Below are 23,029 nucleotides of genomic sequence, written 5' to 3'. Positions count from 1 at the left end.
CCGGTAATCCTTCGGCACTCCGGTTTTCTCCGAAATCACCCGGAACACTTCCGGTGTCCGAATATAGTCGTCCAATATATCAATCTTTTTGTCTCGACCATTTCGAGACTCCTCGTCATGTCTGTGATCACATCCGGGACTCCGAACAACCTTCGGTACATCAAAACTTATAAACTAATAATAAAACTATCATCGTAACATTAAGTGTGCGGACCCTACGGGTTCGAGAACTATGTAGACATGACCTAGAATTGTTTCCGGTCAATAACCAATAGCAGAACCTGGATGCTCATATTGGCTCCTACATATTCTACGAAGATCTTTATCGGTCAAACCGCATAACAACATACATTGTTCCCTTTGTCATCGGTATGTTACTTGCCCGAGATTCGATCGTCGGTATCCAATACCTAGTTAAATCTCGTTACCGGCAAGTCTCTTTACTCGTTATGTAATGCATCATTCCGTAATCAACTCATTGGTCACATTGCTTGCAAGGCTTATAGTGATGTGCATTATCGAGAGGGCCCAGAGATACCTCTCCGACAATCAGAGTGACAAATCCTAATCTCGAAATACGCCAACCCAACATGTACCTTCGGGGACACCTGTAGAGCTCCTTTATAAACACCCAGTTACTTTGTGATGTTTGGTAGCACACAAAGTGTTCCTCCGGTAAACGGGAGTTGCATAATCTCATAGTCATAGGAACATGTATAAGTTATGAAGAAAGCAATAGCAACATACTAAACGATCAAGTGCTAGGCTAACGGGATGGGTCAAGTCAATCACATCATTCTCCTAATGATGTGATCTCGTTAATCAAATGACACCACATGTCTATGGTTAGGAAACATAACCATCTTTGATTAATGAGCTAGTCAAGTAGAGGCATACTAGTGACACTATATTTGTCTATGTATTCACACATATATTATGTTTGCAGTTAATACAATTCTAGCATGAATAATAAACATTTATCATGATATAAGGAAATAAATAATAACTTTATTATTGCCTCTAGGGCATATTTCCTTCAGAGCCTCCTACTGGATCGATACCTTGGTTCTCAAAAACCGAGGGAAATACTTACGCTACTATTACTGCAACACCCTCTCCTCTTCGAGGAAAACCAACGCAAGCTCAAGACGTAGCAAGGGGCGTGGGAGAGATAGCACGAGAAATGAGAGTGGTCTAGAGAGAGACGAATATGACGTAACGGCGAGATATTCCCTTGAGTGTGTATATGCAAGGGGGGAGGGGATAGAGGCACCAGGATATTTTTTTTGTGTGGTGTCTTTGTTGGTATGTGTGGGTGTGAGAAGATAACAAGACGTGGGGGCGGAGGGTGTGTCACCGTGTGAGGTTCGGTGGGTCGAGGTGAGGCCCTATGTTCGGTTCCATCCTAGGCCACATTGGTCGGCCCGTGATGCATTTAGGGAGACCCATGCATGACTAGTCGTACAAGACAAAGATAGCAGAATCGTGAAGGACTTTGTGTCCATTGACAAAGCCGGCTAGGATTTGTAACCCTAGGTTCTCGGACTAAGGTAACCCCTTATCTCTGATATTACTATTCATCCAACCTAACTTTAAGGGGCATCCTACAGAAGGCTCTGCTAGAATCATAATCGTCGATTAGGAAGAGAGGCGTGAGACAATGCGTGAGAGACATGCCTAAAGATAATGTGCGTACAGGAGACACGTAGGAAGGTCTATGTATATAGAAAGGGTCGATGGGGATTGTGCATGTGTATCCTTGTGAGAGGAAGAGTGCTTGTGATAAAGGTTAGTGAAAACAGTCGTAAATGGTTATGAGAGGGAGGGAGGGTTATATCGAGAGCATGTCTGTGAGAAAGACACCTCGGGAGAGAGTGTGTGAGCATGTGTGAGAGACCACCGATGAAGAGTGAAACTACACGTAAAAGACTGATGTACACATTGATTAAAGATATAAATTGTATCCAAATATTAGGATGGGATCATGATATTTGCAATTCGCGTAAGGAACGGTCATTGATCCATCAGACATCTAGATTCTATCGAATTTGAGCATGTCTATGTTATTATTCGACACAATTGATCCACATAGTTAGTATTTTGAACTCCAGACAGTGCATCGCTTTAGCAATCGAATATAAACATGAGTATACTTCAAGTTGTGTGTGCAAAGCACATTATACATACGAAAGTTACACAATGAACATTATAAATAGCTACCTATGAACTAGCATACATTTGAATTCAACTTAAGGTGGTTTAAAAAAATCTAATTCAACATGAAGTCCATTCATTATTTGAATTCGATATCATGGCATTTGTAAATCAAACTTAAATTATGGGGGCACCAATCTTTGCTCTGATTTTGTACATAATAGCATATGTAGTCGTGTACAAAATAGATTCAAATTTAGCTCCTCCATTCCAAAATAATCGTAGTTACAGGATTTTCAAGTCTCAAAATTTCAAAAAGAAGAGGCTAATCTAATGAGGTTTTCAAACATACAAGGTCAAATTTAACGTTGTCTATTTCGGTCAATCCTCAAAGTTCAAGAGTACTCTATACGTGAATGCTTGTGTTTCAAAATTTCGAACGAAGCGCCAAAAGAGCCTATACTCGCCCGAAACCGCATGAGACCAATGGTTGGTAGTACAAGGAAATTACTTTTCTAATAACTCCGACCCGTGAAACCTACCGGCCCGACGTCCAAAGGTCTAAACCGGGGTAGGTTTGTAGCTTCATCTAGACGCCACGCAACCGCCTCCAAAAAACATTCATACACAATGGCTGCCTAAGCACACATGCGTGCGGCCGAAATCGCTCCCGCCCACTATTTGGGACACCTGGGATTACCATCCTACCCCCGACCTGCAGTAGGTCCGAATTTAAGAGGGGGGCAAAGTTTTTACTTTCCCCAAATTTCAAACAAGTGTGTCCCATCTTCTGTTCAAAAAAGCCAAAAACAAGCGTGTCCCAGACCGAAACATGGTTCTCCCTTAGCTCCCCCTCCCATCCCGCCCACCCGTCCCATTCCCCATTCATACTCCGTGCGTGCAAAAACTACCTCTCCACCAGCCGCGAAACCCCGGCGTCCTCCGTCCGCCACCCCATCCCACCCATCAACCGCCGCCCTCCTCCATCACGCTGGAGCCGATACCCCGACGTCGTCGTCTACCGCAACCTCAACCGCAACGCCCTCCATGGCTAGTAGTTGAAGACGAGGCCGAGCCATCCGTACCCGACCTAGTTCAACACCGCCATCCTGTGCCTCACCGTTGCCGCTCTAACTTCGTCAACATCCACTACACCGGAGCTATTCCTGCTACGCCGTCCTTCGCCGCCTCGGATCTGCTTCCCCTCTGCCGATATATGACCATGGCAACACAGTCAACAATTTGGCCACGGGTTCCAAAACATCGGTTACCCCGGGAGAAAAAAAGAAGATTGTCGCGACATATGGAGGAGACCACATTGCCAACAGGAAATGGTACTCCTCTTCCCTTATTCGTGCAAATCTTACGTGTATGCTTGCACGGTATTCATCCCACAGAAGACATTAGTTAACCGCTTCTTCTTGATACTAGATGTTCCTAGTAACTCGCGATGCACAAGGTTTCTCCTCATATACTATTTCACCTTAGCTAGAGGTCCGTCGCCCCCTGGATTTCAATTCCTGGTCAGTTGATTCCCAATTAACGGAAGCATTCCTCGGTGTAACAGGCGCTAGTACGCCTATTACGCCGGGGAAGTAGCGCCTCAGTGTTTATCTTAGGGGCATGTGGGGCCTAGAGCTGCTGGCGCCCGATCTGGAGGTCGGTCGGGATTAAAGGGATGGCCTGGTGGCACTGCCAAGCACAGCGGTGGTGTGAGGTCGAGGGGAGGGCAGGGCGGCGGAGGCAGGGGTCTGGGCCGATGGTCGCTGGCGGTTCGAGAAAGATCGTCAACAGTGACTGGCGGGAGGTAGACAAAGGCCATCTGCCCGTTCCTTATAGATCGGACGGTTCATAAAAAATCGACTGGCCTATTTATTTTCAGTGGACTATTATTTTGATATGACCACATGTGGTGTTGTGCTGGAGGAGTACCTGCATTTCCTATGCTCATATATTACAAAATCATACGGAGTAAAATCTAATTTTGTTTGCCATGCAATGTTGTAGAGGTACCATATGTCTCATGTCATTTATTTTTCAGCCAGCTGCTATCTGCTAGTTTTACAGTGCACTAGTTCTGCACACACTTCACCCATACTATCACTATTGTGTTTTTATGCAAGGGTATTTTAGACTCTGCTGCCATGAGAGAAGCAAAAAAGAAAAGAGAGAAGTCGCTCCAGCATGGTACACGGATAGGCCAGACATGTTTCACCCTTATAAAGGGTGTAGTGTTAGGAGATGGAGACGGTAAACGTAGCTCTGGAGTTGATGACCTCGCTCTCAATGAACCACCATCCAAGGTGCTTGCTGTAACTTCACGGTGTCAGATGTGGTTGCATGTTCCATATGGTGTCTAGCTTGTATTCGAAAGGCCGAAGTCGGTCTTTATTAAGATAAGGAAAGATATTTTTTACATGAACCACCATCTCGTGAGCACGAGAAGACAAATAGCTAGTCAGGGCACTGGCCGAGCCAGTGACAAGCCCGACATAGACAGGCATCACCTAGAAGCCAACAAGCCACGATGGTGGCGAAGCAGCCCGCCTCCCATGAGGCTCTCAGGTCCTAGATGATCATGCTCACCACTCCAGCCTGATGTCTAGCTTGTATTGCTTCCAATTTGGTTAAATTGCATCTGCTTAGCTTACACATTATACCTTTGAGTATGACATGCCTTTGAATATGACATTATACCTTAGTATATGCAGTGCGATATTAGTTGCATCTTTCATATGATTTATAGCATGCGCTGCTTCTAATTTGTTGAAATGCCATTTATGATGGGACACTTTTAACTTGGCAGAGTCATATTGGTTGCATCTTTCATGTGGTGTCTAGCTTGCATTGCTTCTTATTTGTTGGAATGGTTTCTGCTTAGTTTACACAAACAGTTGTGAACATGCCATGCCGTCCTATTTTCCGTACATATTCCATTCTGGTATCATGTGTTTGCCTTACATCAAAGTAGTGATTGTCAGTATCATGCATGAATGAGTTCTGAAGAGAGAATTTTGTTGCTTTTTCTTGTCGGTTTTACTTGACAATTCAAAATCAATAAAGTAGAAGGAAGTTGGTAAGGCAGCGGATAAAGGTGCTCCTTCCAAATGGAGGGCCTCTATAGATTCTACTCCTCCATCACCCCAAGATGATTTGCAAGACAACACATGCATAGACACTCAACATAGATGTGTTGATGATGAGCATGTCTCCCCTAGTGCACCATCACAGGTGCTCCCTCTAACTTGGCACTGTTATATGTGGTTGCATGTTATGTGTGATGTCTAGCTTGTATTGCTTCTAATTTTGTTGAATTCCATCTGCTTACTTTACACATTATACTTGTGAATAAGACACATGTTCCTGTTTCTAGAACATACAATATCTGTCTATCACACCATGTTCTTACATCAAATTACTACTGTTGTGTAACCTACAACAATCACTTATCATAAGACACGTTTGACTTGGGAGTGTAATATAGGTTACATCTCGCATTCCTTTCTAGCTTATACTACTAATTTGTTGAAATGGCACTTATGACGAGACAGTTTTAACTTGGTAGAGTGATATTCGTTGCATCTTTCATATGGTGTCTAGCTTTCATTGCTTCTAATTATTTGAAATGCCTTCTCCTTAATTTACACATAATAAGCTGTGAATATGCAATGCTATGAATATGCAATGGCAGTAATGACGAGAGACCTCTAACTTGGTAGTATGATGTTGTTTGCATCTTGCATATGATTTATTTCTTGTACTGCTTCACATTTGTTTAAATGCCATTTATGATTAGACACTGTTAACTTGGCAGAGCGATATTTGTAGCGTCTTTCATATGGTGTCTACCTTCCATTGCATTGCTTCTAATTTAGTGAAATGTCTTCTACTGAGTTTACACATCATAGTTCTGGTTATCTCTTCCGTCTTGTTTTTCATACATATTACATCCTCCTATCATGTGGTTGTCTAACATCAAAGTTCAGTTCATCTGTATCACGCATCAATTTGTTCTGAAGAACTAAATTGTTATTCTTTTTTCTTGTCGGCTTGACTTAACATGGCGCAGAGAAAGAGGAAGAAACACAGAATGGCAGGGAATGGGAAGCAGAAGAATCCTGCAGATTCTGATGGTACTGATGGTGCAATAGAAGGTCAAAGTCCAGCAGAAAATTCTACAAACAGGGTATCCCGTGCTCCACTAGCTATAGATCAAGCCAAATAGAAACAAATAGCTGCCACCAAACAAGCAGAGACAGCCCTAGTTGTTGCAACACCTTCCACAGTACTACCAGCTGCACGAGTTACTCGTGCATCAACTGAGCTAGGAGCATGTTCCCAAGCTCCCTTGCCACTTGACACTACTTACCAAGCACTCTTGACACAAGACGATTTGGCAAGTTTAGATGAACCTTCTGTGTTTCAACAGCAAGAAGGTAGTTGCTGGAGTCAAGTTACAGTTGCATGCTTCTTTATATGTAGTCTCATAGTTTGATGTACACTAACACTTCCTATGTTCGTTGTTGGACTAGCACCTAGGCGCAAGAGGAAACAAACATCAGGGATAATGCTCGATAGGTTAACTAAATCTAGAGGAGGAAGAATGGAGATCCGTTTTAAGGCAGGTTTTAAAAGGCCACGTGATGCTACAGAGTCAGCCAAGTTAGTATCAGAGGTAGCGGTTGCCGTTAGGTGTCATGTGCGTATCCTCCCAACATGGATTCAGTACAGGAATGAAAAAGATGAAACCCAGTTCAACACCTTCCTCGACCATTTATCTGTAAGTATGGTTATGTATGGAAACTAGTAATATCGTCTTGCTCTGTCCCATACTTTCTAGGTTGCTGATAATGAAACTCCCATAATTTTCAACATATGAGGTTCAAGTTGGATAGCCAAGATGATGCAACCAGACAAGCTTGCACCCATGTTTTCACGTCTGCTCTACGACAGTATCGGTATAACTTGAGGAAAACTCACTTTGAATGCAAGGCTAACAGTGAACTTGCCCAAACATCTCAAGTGGAAAATATATCGGATGAAGACTGGAGAAGCCACATGAAACACTGGTCTGATCCGAAGTATTAGGTACATTATATATTTATATATATGTGATCAGATCACATGTTGAAGTCCTATTTACGCTTGTGCCACACAAATCTATCTTCTTCTAGGTGAACTATTCAAAGAACAAGGCCAACCATATGAAAGTGAAATTCCAATAGACGACAGGATCTCGTAGCTATATTGCACACTGCAAGGCTCTTGTAATTAGCTGTTGTTTCACTCTTTTTCTGTACCATATTATCATATCTATATTGACTTGTTCCAAATGTAGAGGAAAGCCCGCAAGGACCAAAAAGTACCTGAACCAATTGTTGTGGAAATCTTCAAGGACTGTCACACCAACAAGAAGAAGGGCATGACTACACCAGTCAAAGCCGCTGTTGTAAGTCCTTAATCCTCATGCCTTTTAACTACTACTTACTCTGACTTGTGCCTTGAACTGCATGGTTTGCAGCCAATGTCTATTACTCTTTTCAATTTTATACACAATTGTCTTAGCGTATCATTGCACCTTACAAGGTTTAAAAGAGAGGAGTGATGTTCCTTTGATCTTGACCTATAATCTAGTTCCGTGCTGGACTTGCCCACACAATATTAGAATTGCATGTTTGTCTGTTCTTAGTTGTTTTATGATATGAATGATGTCATACTATGCTTACCATATTATAAACTTCATCTCTTTATCCTTAGCCCTCAATACAATGTGAAGAAATAGACAATACATTAGCGATGGTACATGGTCATATGTTTGGAACCTGGTTTTATTATGTACTTTGCAATAAAATACAACTAATACTTTACATGGGTTCACTAGAATAAGTTATGTATATCGACCAAAGCTATTTTGTTTAGCTTTGCTGCCTCCTTAATATCTTTTGTTCTGGTACTACTAACGTAAAAACTCAACTTTTCAGCAAGCTATGGAAAAAATGGTGGAAGCGCCACCTTCTGAAGGTGAAGAGGCAACTATAACCGCAATGTCAGCTCTTGCTGCAGTGGGCCAGTACCTGTCCACTAACAGTGCCAAAAGCACGTTCCTGCATAATACTGGGTTGGTTGTGAAGGAAATCTCGTCCAAACTGCCTCATGATCAAGATATGCAAGCTCAAAACAATGTTATATCTATGCTCTAGACACAAGTCCATTCCCTAACAAAGACCCTTGGTGAAACAAGGAGAGACATTGTTCGATGTCGTCCAGATATGCATGGTTTTGAAACCAGACTATCAGACATTTGCTATGTTGTTCAGGAGCCGAGGAGAAATGAAGGCAAAGGTTATGGTGCTCCATCGGACAATACAACATGAAAACATAACTGTCAGGTCAAATGAACTGAGCTTCTGAAGTTCTGGTGGTGCATTTATCTGCTAGACTGTTAACTTTTGTGCCAACCTTCCTTTTGTTTTATAGTTGTAATTTGTTTTGGTGCGATACAAAATTTGTTCTTAACGAGCAGCCACCGGCTGAAGAAAATAGCAAGCCATTTTTGTATAGTGTAGGGTGTTCCCTATATTTGCACTGGTGGCGATCTTTAATGCTGAGTGGATGTAATCTGTGCAATCGCCTTAATAGCCTAGCATTAGTTTCGGGCTTATTTATTTCCAAGTCTTCTTTTTCCCTGGTTTGCTAGTGGCCGCAACAACCATGGGCCATATACAGACCGTGGTAACCATGACCCTGCTACGGGCCGTAGGATCCATGGGTCTCGTACAGGCCATCAATAAATGGGCCTCCAGCAGGGTCGTAGAATCGGTGGGCCTCGGTGAGGGAGTCTTGGATTAGGGGGTATTTGGACAGCCAGACTATATACATTGTCCGGACTATTGGAGCGTGAAGATACAAGGCTCAAGACTCCGGCCCGTGTCCGGATGGGACTCTCCTTTGTGTGGAATACAAGCTTGGCGATCCGGATATTATATTTCCTTCCTTGTAACCGACTCTGTGTAAACCCTAGCCCTCTCCGATGTCTATATAAACCGGAGAGGTTGGTCCTTAGAAGGCCAATCACAATTACAATCATACCATCATAGGCTAGAATCTAGGGTTTAGCCTCTACGATCTCGTGGTAGATCTACTCTTGTACTACTCATATCTTCAATATTAATCAAGCAGGAAGTAGGGTTTTACCTCCATCGAGAGGGCCCGAACCTGGGTAAACATTGTGTCCCTTGCTTCCTGTTAACATCAGCCTAGGACGCACAGATCGGGACCCCCTACCCAAGATCTGACGGTTTTGACACCGACAGTGGTGCTCTCATTGAGAGTTCCTCTGTGTCGTTGCTTCGAGGCTTGATGGCACCTTCAATCGTCAACAACACGGTCCAGGGCGAGACACTTCTCCCCAGACGGATTTTTGTGTTCGGCGGCTTCGCACTGCGCGCCAATTCGCTTGGCCATCTGGAGCAGATCGATAGCTGCGCCCCCGGCCACCAGGCCAGGTTCGGAAACCTGAACTACACGACCGATATCCACGGAGACTTGATCTTCGACGGAATCTGGCCTGTGCCAGGAGCGCCGAACAGTCACGACGAGCACGGCCTAGACCTGCTATCGGACAATGCTCGGGATATCACCCCTGCAGTAGCCCTGGATCTAAATCCGGAGCAGGTTGCGTTGCCTAAGGACGGAGGGGTGGACCCCGCCCTGCAGGCCGCATACTCATCGGCGCTGGAGCCGAACACAGGCCTCGCCTCTGTGAAGGCATGTAACCCCAGGCCCCCGGACTCGTATCCGGTTGTTGGTTCCGGTCCGCACACCCTCGAGCCAGCCGAGCCAGGTTGTGCTCCGGTAATGGAGTTTACCGCTGCAGACATCTTCCGGCACTCACCCTTTGGCGACATGCTAAACTCATTAAAGTCTCTTTGTCAGGAGGCTCTAGGCCGAACTATGTCCGGTTTGAGTGGGAAGCAGGCGACGAAGGAATTCGATGCCCACCCACCACCCACTTCATTGCCACGATCGATGATTTCACCAACGTTCTTGACTTCGACTCCGAAGACATCGACGATATGGACGAGGATGCAGGAGAAGCTTCAGAATCTCTGGGGCGCGGGACTACTACCTCGTCACACGATATATACATGGTGGATACGCCCAAGAAGGACGACGACGATAATCTGGAAGATAAAAAACCCGGGCAAAAGCTAAAACGGCGGCGCAGACGCCACTCAAAGTCCAGCAATAGTAAAAATAGCGACAAGAGCGCAAGAAGGATCGACATACCAGTAAACCCCGAAGGCAATAACGACCACACGGACCCAGCGATGGAGCAGGACGAGCCAGGTCACGCCAAACCAAGTTCGGAGTAGATGCCCGGTCACAATGATCCGGAGGGACGAGCGCATCAAGCCGCCCCGGGACAGGAACACAGTCCGGACGATGATGCATTCATCATTCCGGAAGAACGCGTGGAACGAGAGAACCTCCACCGAAAGCTTATGGCCATAGCAAGAAGTCTAAAGAAGCATAAGCAACGGCTCAAAGCCGCACAGGAAACGCTCTGTCGTAGATGGAATAAAGTTCTAGACACTGAAGAAAGATATGGCGACGATCGCCATACAATGAGCTATCCAAAGCGCAAACTACTGCCAGAATTCGACGACGAGGCCGTTCCACCAAAGAATAATATGACCAGGAGACCAGATGTGCCACTTCACAACCACAGAATGGCTACTGATGCCGCGCACGATCTACGTGAGCATCTGGATAAGAAAGTCGGTGCAGCCAGGTCCATCTACAGATCTAAAGGGCACACCCTGCTGAGGGACTACGGTCGCCAAAACGATCATACAAGCCAAATACCAGTTCGGAATAAACACCGAACACAATGACAGCCGACTGCATGCCACGACGCGCCAAGATACGGAGGGGCTATGCACCCCCTGTGCTTCACCGAAGAAGTACTGGACCATGAATTCCCACAAGGCTTTAAACCTGTGAACATAGAGGCATACGACGGAACGACAGACCCAGGGGTCTGGATCGAGGATTTTATCCTGCATATTCACATGGCTCGTGGGGATGACCTCCACGCCATCAAATACCTTCCCTTCAAGCTGAAGGGACCAGCTTGACACTGGTTGAAAAGCCTCCCCGAAAATTCAATCGGGAGTTGGGAGGAACTCGAGGACGCTTTCAGGGCCAACTTTCAAGGGACTTATGTCCGGCCTCCGGAAGCAGACGATCTAAGTCACATAATCCAACAGCCTGGAGAGTCCGCCCGCAAGCTTTGGAACAGATTCCTCACTAAGAAGAATCAAATGGTCGATTGTCCGGACGCGGAAGCCTTAGCAGCATTCAAACACAGCATCCGCGACGATTAGCTCCCCCGGCACCTCGGCCAAGAAAATCCAAGGACAATGGCAGCCTTAACATGCCTTATGACCCGCTTTTGCGCGCGTGAAGATAGTTGGATAGCCCGTAAAGGCACCAGCGACCCCAACACATCCGAAATAAGGGATGGCAACGGGAAGCAACGGCCTAATAAACACAAACGCCAAAACAAGGAAGAGAGCTCGGACAACACAATGGTCAATGCCGGATTCAGGGGCTCTCAACCTGATTAGCAAAAGAAGCCATTTAAAGGCAGAAAGAGGGATCATCCGGTCTAAACAGAGTCCTGGACAGACTATGCCAAATTCATGGCACCCCTGAGAAACCTGTGAACGACACGCATAGAGAATGCTGGGTCTTCAAGCAGGCCGGCAAATTAAATGCCGAACACAAGGGGAGGGACACACCAAGCGAAGACGAGGATGAACCTCGCCAGCCGAACACTGGGGGACAGAAAAAATTCCCGCCAAAGGTTAAAACAGTAAACATGATCCACGCGACTCACACATTCACGAGAAGACACGAATGCACGCTCAGAGACGCGCACGATGTAGAGCCCATCGTACCCACATCTGACTACTGGATGTCTCATCCGATCACTTTCGATCACATGGATGGCCGAACTAGTATTCGGCGCGGAGGATCAGAGGCCTTGGTGCTTGACCCAATAATCGATGGATACCGTCTCACCCGTGTCCTCATGGACGGCGACAGTAGTCTCAATTTAATATACAAGGACACTGTCCGCAGAATGGGGATAAACCCATCCAGAATTAGCCAAAGCAACACCACCTTTGAAGGGGTGATACCAGGCGTTGAAGCCTATGGTAGGGGCTCCGTCGAGCTGGAAGTAACATTCGGCTCCCCAGGCAACTCCAGAAGCGAAGAACTACCCTTCACCATCGCACCCTTCCAAAGCGGCTATCACGCATTGCTTGGAAGAATGGCCTTCGCCCGCTTCAATGCATTGCCGCACTATGGCTACCTTACACTCAAGATGCCCGGTCCACGTGGTGTCATCACCGTTAGCGGAATCACAGAGCTCTCTTCACGCGCAGAGGAACACGCGACGGCCCTGGCGGCCGGACTGTAAGCGGCCTCCAATATCAAAAAACATGACTGGTCATTACGACCACAGACATGGTTAGACAAGTCCGGTAGCCCGGATAAAACTGAACCAGGGCACCGTACATGTAATGCCATAGCGGACACCAGGGGCTATAAACATTTAATGTAGCCCCACACTTGGCTCAACCTTACTGGCGGCCAACATCTTACAATTTTATTATCCATCGCATACTTACGTTGTACTCTCCTACGAGTTTTCTTTTTTCCACAGACAACGTTCGCATGATACCCTTCCAGGATACGGCACAATGGAGACAAAGGCGCAGACGTGCAGTAGGGCCCCATTCAACAGGTTTCTTTTTAGATTAAGCCCCTGTGTAAACCTTTTCTACTACCTCTTGTTGTTTAACCATCCCATGGGTTCCATACCCACAGAGGATACTTCCATTATTGGCATTTCACCACGACAGATTAAGTGCATGTACCTGGAAATTTAGGGTTTATAATAGGCTTTCGTCAGCCTTTTTTCTTTTACAAAGACCGAATAACTTCGGGAGTGTTTGGCATCACGAGTTTGGCCTTATATGCATCAGCTCCAAATCATGTCTTTGGTCAAATGTTGGGTTTGCCCGGCTCCTGGGTTTGCCGCCTTACGTTCCGTTATTATCGGCTAAGGCAGCCAAAGGAGAACTACTGCGATTGTGCCCTGGTTATTCTGGATGAGCACCTCTCTAGAGAAAGCCGAAAACTGACTGTCATGATACAGCAAGAGACTGTTCAACCACTCGAAGACTCACCGGAATCTTTAGGATTCCTCCGCCTTAACGAAGGGCCGTTTCTCGGCCACGTACATACGTGCCCGCATTCGGATGCACGTGAAGGTACCAGGGGCTACATAGTAGCCCCACCGTTAGACCCCCATGGCTAAGCGAAAGTGTTACAGCTATATAGTCCGGTTGCCTAGTTCGACGTGCGATCACCTCCTTAATGGACCAAGACGTTGGATCAAGTGTGATTAAGCATATTTTTTCGTGAACACCCCCGCATTGTATGTGTGGGGGCTGAAGCCAACGACTGCTAACTTTCGGATTACTCATATTTATATTAAAAAATGGCCGCAAAGGGGACACAATCATACTTCTGGGCAAAAGGTATAAATATAGCCTCATAATCAAAATAAACATTGTCTTTGCAATGATTCGACTTATCACTCGAACAAGACATTCTTCGAGCACCGCGCCTCTATTAGGCGGGCACCTTCTGTGACCTGCGCCAAGTAGTGCTTGGCCGGATATTGGCCTCCCGCCGGATCCTGGGTCGCTATAATGGTGGCCTCCATATCTGTCCAATAGGCTTTAACGCGGGCAAGAGCCATCCGTGCACCCTCTATGCACACCGACCTCCTCATGGCGTCAATCCGAGACACGACCCCAAGGAATTGCGGCACCAAACCAAAGTAACTGTCCGGCTTAGGCCCCTTCGGCCAAAGATGGTCTATTATAGACCGCATCGCAAGCCCGGACAGCCTGTGAAGCTCCGCCACAGCAGCCACCTTCTCATTTAGCGGCAGCGGGCGAGTGGGAGCATTGAATTGCGACCAGAAAAGCTTCTCCACTTCCTTATCACCTTGACCCTCGAAGAACTTGACAGTCTCAGCTGTACTATTCGCCAAGTTCTCATATGCGTCTCCAGGTCTCCAGCACCCAGCCAGGGGAGCATACTTCGGATCCAAAAACTTCGTCCGTAGTAAGTAGGAGCCCCCAGCCATGATTTTGTCGGCCTGTTGAAGCTCCTCCCGCGTACCCCGGATCCCGGTTCGCATCTCTTTGGAGGCATTAAGTGCCTTGTCCAGCTCGGCCGAACTAGCCTTATTCTCCTTTTCAAGGAGTACATACCGGTCGGCGGCATTTTTCAACTCACCAGCCATTTCGTCTATCCTTTCCTCGCTTCGGCGATGAGCAACCTATTCGGCTCTCAATTCTTCGGCCGCCTTTAGGGCAGCCGCATTGCTAGCCCGAGCTTGTTCCTTGGCCTGAGCAAGTTCCGCCCTCAGGGCCTCCACGACAGCAGCACCATCTGCAATACAAACACATTGCATTAATATTATGCCCATCTTGCATTTTCCTATACAACATAATAAGGGAAGCAGAGCACATACCTTGTGACTCTTCCAGCCGTTTGTTCACCAGCGTGATATCGGCATCGATAGATCCGATCTGCCTCCTTAGTTCGGCAACTTCAACAGACTGGTCGGCTGCCGGATCCTTAGATACCTGCGCACATGTATGGCGCAGCCATTACTATGTGATCCCCCGTTTGCCCCCTATGGCGGGCAACCAGAGTCTCAGGGGCTACTATCCATAGGGAGCACACCGAGCGCGTGCTTCACAACCAAAAAATAGTGCATTTTTTCACTACATGCCTCAAAGCCTTTGAGCAGGCTTGTAAATGCCTCATTCAAACCACTCGTAGCGGATGAAATCTTCGTGAGCACTGTGCTCATTAATGAGTGCTGCTCCTCCGAGAGTGCGGCTTGCTTCAGAAGGTCTATCAGTACGTCCGGCCGGACATCGAACTGTGCAGGACCCTTCTCATCGCCCCCCCCCCCATGGGAGCCAAACGCTCCGGGCTTAGGGCGAGTGATGTATTAGCTCCCGGCTTCGGCAGATCCGGACTCCTCCATGATGACACCTCAGTGTTGCCCGCTTCATGAGGCGGAGAGGTGGGCGGGGTCTCACTCTCCATCATCTCCGGAGGAAGATCCCCCGAAGATGAACTCTGTTGAGAAGAGCTGCTCGCTGGACTGCAAAAGACAAAGTCCTGGTTATGGGTCTCGGAGAAACGTCGTACCTTTGAATTAACGATTAACTTACAGCTCGGTGGAGGGCTGGCCCATTGGTGGACACGCCGCGGTGAGGGTGCCCGTCACGGTAGAGCCCCCTGGTGATACCTTCTTCCCTTGCTTGGGCATCTCCGTCTCCAAGTCTTCGGAGGCGGTCCTCTTCCTCCCGCGCGGGGAGGAGGCTTTAGCCTCCCCTTCCCGACTATCCTCCTCAGGGGAGGTAATGATTCCCCCGGTTTGGATGCGTAGTGTGTGAAGTTCAGCTTCACTGCCCTTTCCTTCGCCTTTCCCTGAGGGAATTTTGCTGAGCACCCAGCCAAGCATCTTGGCAATGGTTGGACTAGGCGAGCCTTCAGGAAGTGGCACCGGAGACCTGATTCTCTCCGCCTTGTTGAGCCAATCCTGGCCACGGAGGGTTTTTCAGAATAATGGTTATGATAAATATAAACGAAGTGTCCGGCTTTAAGGTTACTTACTTGGGCATCTAGGCGATTGCAGCTTAGGCCCGCATCCTCGGTGGTGTCCGGGCACTTTACTTGTGGTCCGAAGAATAATTTACACATCCCTTCGAGCTTCAGGCCGAAGAAGTGATTAATAGTCTGCGGACCCTCTGGATTGAACTCCCACATCCGGAGAGGCCAACGTTTGCACGACAATATCCGTCAGATTAGCATCACTTGAATTATGCTGACAAGATTTATGTCCCTCTCAAGAAGCTCCCAGATGCGATTCTACAGTACTGATACATCGCCAGCGGGCCCCCAGTTCCGTCCTACGTCAGTTCAAGACGCCAACTGTGACGGAGGGCCCGAGTGGAACTCGGCGGCGGCTACCCACTTTGTGCCTCTGGGAGCCGTAACATAAAACCACCTCCATTGCCACACATCGGATACTTCCGGGAAAGAGCCCTCTGGCCATGGGGCATCGGAGTTCCTGCTTATTATGGCACCTCCGCACTCTGCGTGTCTCCCCTCGATCATCTTCGGCTTCACATTGAAGGTCTTGAGCCATAAGCCGAAGTGTGGGGTGAAATGGAGAAAAGCCTCGCACATAATAATGAACGATGAGATATGGAGGATGGCGTCTGGAGCCAGATCATGAAAATCCAACCCATAGTTGAACATGAGCCCCCTCATGAAGGGGTCGAGGGTGAGGCCCAGGCCTCGGAGGAAGTGAGGGACAAACACAACGCTCTCATTGGGCTCCGATGTAGGGATAACCTGCCCTGGAGCTGGAAGCCTGTGCTGGATATCGACAGTCAGGTATCCGACCTCCCTAAGCTTCGTAATGTCCTCCTCCTGGATCGAGGAGGCCACCCACCGGCCTTTTGCATTGGATCCGGACATATTGGAGGATCTGGGGTGTTGGAGCTTAGGTTTTGGGTGTTGAAACTCGAGGTGCGAGAAGGAGCAAGGGAGGCGGAAAAGAGGCATAGGCCTCGACCTATTTATAAAGGGGATGAATATCAAGAGTCCTCAGCGTGACCGCTTGAGACTTATCCAAATATACACGGAGTCATACAAACAGTCGTCGAGGGGTCACGTACGCCCATATTGATGGAAGATCCCATAATAAGAGGCCAATAAAACCGCCTCGCAATGCGAGTCGAGGTGGGGCAAGAAATGCCGGTTCATGTTGGACCAGGCCGCGATGCAAGGGCACGACATACAAAGATTGGCAGCAAAACGGATATATGCTATGTTCCCTACAATGGTATGTGAAGATCATCTTGCAGAGTCGGACACTATTTGTCGAAGCAGATACGTTGGGGTATTCGGAGATGGAACCCACCTTGCAATGTCGAAGACAAGACTGCGCGCTGGATTCAACGTCATTGAATCCTGGTTCAGGGGCTACTGAGGGAGTCCTGGATTAGGGGGTATCCAGACAGCCGTACTATATACATCGTCCGGACTATTGGAGCGTGAAGATACAAGGCTCAAGACTCCGGCCCGTGTCCAGATGGGACTCTCCTTTGCGTGGAATACAAGCTTGGCGATCCGGATATTATATTTCCTTCCTTGTAACCCACTCGATGTAAACCCTAGCCCTCTCTGGTGTCTATATAAACCGGAGAGGTTGGTCCTTAGAAGACCGATCACAATTACAATCATACCATCATAGGCTAGCTTCTAGGATTTAGCCTCTATGATCTCGTGGTAGATCTACTCTTGTACTACTAATATCCTCAATAATAATCAAGCAGCAAGTAGGGTTTTACCTCCATCAAGAGGGCCCGAACCTGGGTAAACATTGTGTCCCTTGCTTCCTGTTACCATCAGCCTAAGACGCACAGATCAGGACCCCCTACCCGAGATCCGCCGGTTTTAACACCGACACTCGGGCCGTCGGATAAATGGTTCTACATGGGTCGTAAACGGGCGTAATTGGTATCGTCCCAGCATGGTAACATGCCATTAACAGACCGGAGGACAACAAAGGCTTAATTCTGTCACATGCATAACGGGTCGTTAATGGGACGGAATGTAGGATAGTCTGGAAATAGTGCAACGGGTTAACACGCCAGAAACGGGCCGACTCTTGCCACGGGTCGAATTTGGCCCATTAGGGGAATAGGCTAGTAATGGGCAGGAAGAAATCGAGGTCCGGAAAGGAGCCCAAGAACTTATGGGCCGTCAATAGGCCGAAAGCTAACACGGGCTGGAAACAGCCCATGTGAATCATGGGCTGTTAACAGGTACAAAGAAATTTACTGTTCATTATGGGCTAGAGTCACCGTGGGCCTCTAAAGGGCCTAAAGATACGAAGGCCTCACATGGGCCGAAAGACGTCGTGGGCCATACATGGGCCAAAAGTGAAACGGCTGGTGTTATATTCGATGGCCCACATGACGTTGTTGGGCCGATTTCCATTACGCCCTAACGGGTCGTGAGTTACCAGGCCATAAAATGGGCTATTTGCAAAGAGACCGTTAACAGGCTTTTCATGGGCCAGCTTGCTAACTTTTTACCAAGTCAAACGGGTCGGCTTTGTAAGCTAAATGGGCCAGTGGTGGGCCGTCACACATTTTAACATATCATAGACGCCTATCTGACCCACTCACGAGCTCACACATGTTTCATCCAGCCAATCAGAATTTTACACGTGGAAATTTCCAACTGGTCTGGGTTGTTAACGGGTTATCGGATCCAAAACACGACCCGATAGCTTAACGGTGTTCCGTTATGGTGGATGCCATGTGTCGGTCACCCTTGACGAAAGAACTTCTGTGACGCGCGATTTATCATCATGGAAGTGGACACTTCTGTGATGACAATTTTGGTAATGTCATGGAACACTTCTGCGACAACACAAGTATGACTATCTTGGTTCTGTCATAAAATCGTCATGGGTGTACATGCATGACAAAAAAAGCGACCTACTGTGACAAACATGTATCATCATGGAAGTGTATTTTTTTTGTAGTGCAGGCGTGTCAGCAATCGGATCCAGGAGCAACCAAATGCGGATGACCTGCAGTTAGGGCATGCCATGAGGGCGGACAAGCTTCCTGATGTCGAGGCAACTACATGTATGTCCTTTAATAACTTTTGCATTTCTCTGATCATGAAATTATTGATAAGGCACATGACTTAGGAGTTTCACTGGGTTCGAATATGAAGGAAGTCGCAAAATCTGTTAATGGCCTTTTAGATTTAGAGGACGAGCGGGCTTCTAAAATTATTCGTAATATCGCAGCCGACCTATGAATGAGGCCGATATGAACAATATAGGGATCTCAGCCCTTGAAAGTTTATGTAATGATCTCATGCCTACTTCGGAGGTCGAAGGTGAAATAGAAGGGTCGAAGACTGAGGACAATGTAGAGCCTTTAGAGATAGAAGGTGTTGCCTCGAGTCATTCCAGTAATAAGGATATGAAGGGTGAGGGGGATAAGCCCAAGCTTTCTTGGAAAAGGAAGGTTTATCCTACTTCAGTTGTTCATTGAAGTGACAGGGTTAAGATTAAAAAAATTCATGATGATCTATGAAAGGGATCTTTTGGAATAGCAGAGGTCTAGCTGACTTGGCTAAAAGAAGGTTCCTTGCAGAGACATAGATAGAGCAAAAACTAGACTTTATTGCACTTCTCGAAACAGAAAGAGATAATTTCACCTCACAGTTCCTTGGAACTTTGTCCTGCGGAATTGATTTTGATTGGCACTATTTACCTCCTAGAGGAAGATTCGGTGAGATATTGTTGGGGGTTAGGTGTGAAATGCTAGAGGTGATTAATGTGGTTCAGGGGGACTTTGCGGTTAAGTTCGAGTGAGATTGAAGTCGGATGGGTTCCATTGGTCGCTAGTAGCTGTGTATGGAGCAGCCCAAGCCGAACTTAAACCTGACTTCCTAGCTGATCTGGTATGGATATGTGGGGATGAAAGTCTTCCAGTCCTCGTTGGAGGGGATTTCAATATTATCACAAGGAGAGAGGAGAAGAACAACGACAATTTTGATGCACGTTGGTCCTTAATGTTTAACATGATTAGCGACAGTCTTGGTCTAAGGGAGATTGAACTCACCGGTAGGCAGTTCACATGGGCCAATTCGTTACCTACTCCAACTTATGAGAAGTTGGATAGGGTGCTCGCTAGCGTGGAATGGGAACAGAAATACCCATTGGTGTCGGTGCGTGCCATGCAGCGGGCAATCTCAGACTGCACACCATTGCTAGTATACCCAGGAGACGCAACACATATTGGTAACAAGAACACTTTCTCTTTCAAACTAAGTTGGTTTGAGAAAGAGAACTTCATGGCCATCGTAGCACGAGAATGGGCGAAGCCTGTTAGTGGACAATTGAATGTAGAAAGATGACAAACAAGATTAGACATCTAAGGCAATTCTTATGGGGTTGGGTGAGAAATGAGAGTGGGATTTACAAGCAAGAAAAACAAAGACTCACCCAATTGATCAATGCGTTAGAACTAAAAGCAGAAGTGAACCTGCTCGATGTGGCAGAATAGGCACGAAATCTGAAGCTGAGCAACGCCTACGCGCTCTTCTTAGAGAAGAAGAGATCAAATGGGCACTGCGTGCTAAGGTTCTCAAGGTTGTCCATGGGGATGACAATACACAATTCTTTCACATGATTGCGAATGGTAAACATAGGAAGAAGAAAATAATCCAGCTTGAACATGACGAAGGGACCATGGTAGGTCATGAGAATCTTAAATCATATATTTCCAACTATTATAAACAACTATTCGGGCCTCCGGCAGAGAGTACGGTTTCCTTGAATGAGTCTGTTATTGGCCATATTCCTCAGCTTCGATCAGAGGAGAATGAGATCCTATCCGCACCATTTACTGAGTGATGCAATATCCCAAATGAAACCGAATAAAGCACCAGGACCAGATGGGTTCCCTGTGGAATTCTATAGGAAATGTTGGCATATTATTAAAGATGATCTTATGCTTGTGTTTCATGATTTTCTTTAAGGGTCACCTTGAACTCTTTCATCTTAATTTTGGTATGATTACGCTTTTGCCAAAAAAGAAGATGCAGTTTGTATCTAGCGGTTTAGGCCAATTTGTCTTCTGAATGTGAGTTTCAAAATTTTCACGAAAGTGGGTACTAATAGACTGACACGGATCGCTCATTCGGTGGTGCAACCGAGTCAGGCGGCTTTTATGACTGGGAGACATATCCTAAAAGGAGTTGTTGTCCTACATGAAACTCTCCATGAAATTCATTCGAAGAAACTAGATTGGGTTATCTTCGAAGTGGATTTCGAGAAGGCATATGATAAAGTTAAGTGGTCTTTCCATCAGTAGGCAATGCGCATGAAGGGTTTTAATGAGGCGTGGCGGAACCAAGTGGGTTCTCTAGTCCAAAGAGGTAGTGTCAGAATTAAGGTCAATGATGATATCGATCACTTTTTCAGACTCATAAGGGCTTGAGACAATGGGATTCGATGTCTCCTCTCTTATTTAATGTAGTGGCGGATATGTTGGTCGTTCTTATTGGCAGGTCCAAGGAGAACGACCAAATTGAGGGACTTGTCCCTCATCTAGTCGATGGGGGAGTTTCCATATTACAGTATGCCGACGACACTATTCTTTTCATGAAACATGACCTTGCAAAAGCTCGGAATATGAAACTAGTACTATGCCTCTTCGAACAATTATCGGACTAAAAATCAACTTTCACAAGAGCGAATTGTTCTGCTTTGGTAGGGCCAAAGAGGAGCAAGATGCATATAGATAGTTGTTCGGATGTGAATTAAGTTCTTTGCCCTTTAGTTATTTGGGCATACTGATTCATCATCATAAACTTTCTAATAAAGAATGAAAATGCCTTGAAGATTGAATTGAAAAAAAGCTTAGCTGCTGGAAGGGAAAGTTAATGTCGTATGGAGGTTGGTCAATGCTCATTAACTCAGTACTTACTAGTATGTCGATGTTCCTGTTATCTTTCTTTGAAGTACCTAAGGGGGTACAGAAGAGACTAGATTATTTTCGATCTTGATTCTTCTACACTCAGATCAGGCTAATAAGAAGTATCACATGTTGTCGTGGTAGGCGCATGGCAGATGCCATGGGATGGCTAAAGAGAGGAGGAGGCTCGAGGGCACTGGTGAGCTCCAGAGGCGAGGTTGGTATTAGCGAGAGCGGGACGCAAGACATACCCAGGTTTGGGGCTCTCCGGAGAGATAATACCCTTAGTACTGTCGAGTGTGGTTGATATGCAATAGTACAAGGTTGCTCCTTGAGCTGTATGGAGGAGGAAGGAGGGCTGGCCAAGGCTTAGGCTGCTCCTTCTCCCCGAGTCGATGTTAATATTTTGGTGGCTAGTTCCTCTCTTGCTTCTCTACATGTCTCTCTCCGTATACGCGTGGGCTCCTGGGGGGTTTTATAGGCCAACCCCCCAGGGGTACAATGGTAATGTTACAAATTGGTAGGTCTAGGTTGTCGGTGTCCGGGGACCCGGGCTGGGACCCGCTCGGGGGCTGTGGTTCATCGGGTTCCCCTAGGTGCGGGCCCCGCATGCCTAGGGGGACTGTGCGCCATCTTGTCGATCGTTAGGGTGTGGCCGAGTCAAGTCAGGTACAGTGGTGTTCCGTCATGTCGCCGCTTGCTGGCGTCAGTGGAGATGATGGGGACATTGTTGCCACACCGGCCCTGGTCAGCAGTTAGGTGAGGGGCACTGTTGCCACGCCCGGCTGACCAGAGGCATGGGCGGGGTACTGTCGCCTTGGTCATCGGTGGCTGAAGACTTGTCCCATCGTGCGGCCTGAATGGGACGAGAGCTGACCCGTGGCTGGATTGCGGAGCACGCCATGGGTGGAGCTGGCTTGTTGAGGAAGCCTTGGTTGTGCCGGGTTCAGCTGTCTTGTACTACTTGTTGAGGCCGAGTCGATGTACCTTGCCGGGTTGGAGAGTTCGGCTAGGTTGCGAGGTTTGGCCGGGTCGAGCGACCCGGCCAAGCACGCGCCGGCTAGAGGGGCGATCCTGCCCCGTAATTTTGAAAATGATCCGGGTTTCGTTGCTTGCTCGGGGTTCATCCCCCCGACAGTAGTCCCCGAAGCTCTGAAGGTCCGCCATCTTCAGATGGGTGGGCCTTC

The sequence above is a fragment of the Triticum dicoccoides genome, chromosome 4B (genome assembly GCF_002162155.2).
Source record: "Triticum dicoccoides isolate Atlit2015 ecotype Zavitan chromosome 4B, WEW_v2.0, whole genome shotgun sequence".
NCBI lineage: Eukaryota > Viridiplantae > Streptophyta > Magnoliopsida > Poales > Poaceae > Triticum > Triticum dicoccoides.
Note: the sequence above shows the minus strand (reverse complement) of the source record.